A 1365-nucleotide genomic window follows, 5' to 3' on the forward strand; every position below is an offset into this window, starting at 1 on the left:
CAGAGCATTTTCTGCATACTGACAAGAGTATAACTTATAGTAGAAACATCATGATCCCTGCATTTCTTTATCATTTGAACTTTATGGGAGTTTGATTTTGCTTCCAGACTTGCTCATTAGGTTTAATTCTAAAAAAAATCAAACACTGGCTATCTCAGTGTGACAGATCCTAGACAGCAGGGAATTATTATTCTAGGGCCATCTATTTTGCTGCAAGAAAGGTTTTAGAAAACAAACCCAGACTGTTGATTCATTATAGAATAGAAATAACTTATGTAGATAATCTTGGAAACAAATCCTACAAAGACCTCTTAAGCCCCTGGCTGCTAATATTGTTATTTTTTTTAAATCAGCACTGGCTACCGATGTCACATAAATAGTACTGTCTAGCTGGCAGATGGAAAACAGCAATAGCTGCACGGATCATGGTCTTCTGAGCACTTGCTGGGGGGCTGCATTAAATCCATCCGAAATGACACCAAGTGCTGCTCCTCTGGCGGCACGTCGAGCAGGGGATGCAAACTGGCCGCTTGCGGGGACGTGGCCCCACGCGAGAGTTCACCAGCTCAGGGTACTGCATGGGATGAAGGCAGCTGTGTGCAGCTCTCTACAGCATTTGTCTTATGGGAAGGCCTTTGGCCAGGTTCGGACTACAGGAAAGACTGCAGTGAGGTGAGAAACAACGTTTTTTCTCAAAATTAAATCTCTGAAGACTTTGAACCTTAACTTAAGTAACTTGCTGGAGAAGCCTGGACAAGGGACCTCTGTTACAAATACTCAAAGCTAAATTTTTGTCTATATATTCCTTAGTCTTCCTTAGTTCACAGCCTACTGGGCTGTGGTTCACCTGGCTATGAYGAGGTCTGTTTTGCAGTCATGCAGAACATCTGGAAACAGATTCTAAACTCAACAGAATTTTATGCAACATTATATTTTACAATCACCTTATACAATCCCTAGTCTAGCAGCAATAAAGATTTTTAATCACTGTACTCTGTGCTGAACCGACACTAAATCCCATTTCAGAAAACATTGTGCTCACTCAAGGACATTAGTTCAGTCTACTTGAGACGTATGTCTCTCCCAACTAAGTGCCTCACAGGGTTACAAACCCAGCCTCAGGCTCTATCAAAACAAAACAAAAAAGCAACCAGCAACCCTCACCCAACCAAAGGCCCCAAATTTGATCTGATTTTTGAAATCATGAACACAGCAAGGCTGGAGCCCRGAATGGATGGGCATCATTCATATTCCTCCATACAAAAGTGCGCAGTCACGTTTGYATGACACAGGGACCACCACTATTTGGGCAGATGTCTCGGCAGAAGTGTTGCAAGAAACTTCTGGTGTCCCAGTCAGACTTCT

Source organism: Nothoprocta perdicaria, unplaced genomic scaffold, assembly GCF_003342845.1.
Source record: "Nothoprocta perdicaria isolate Ctin4 unplaced genomic scaffold, notPer1 scaffold_99, whole genome shotgun sequence".
Taxonomy (NCBI): domain Eukaryota; kingdom Metazoa; phylum Chordata; class Aves; order Tinamiformes; family Tinamidae; genus Nothoprocta; species Nothoprocta perdicaria.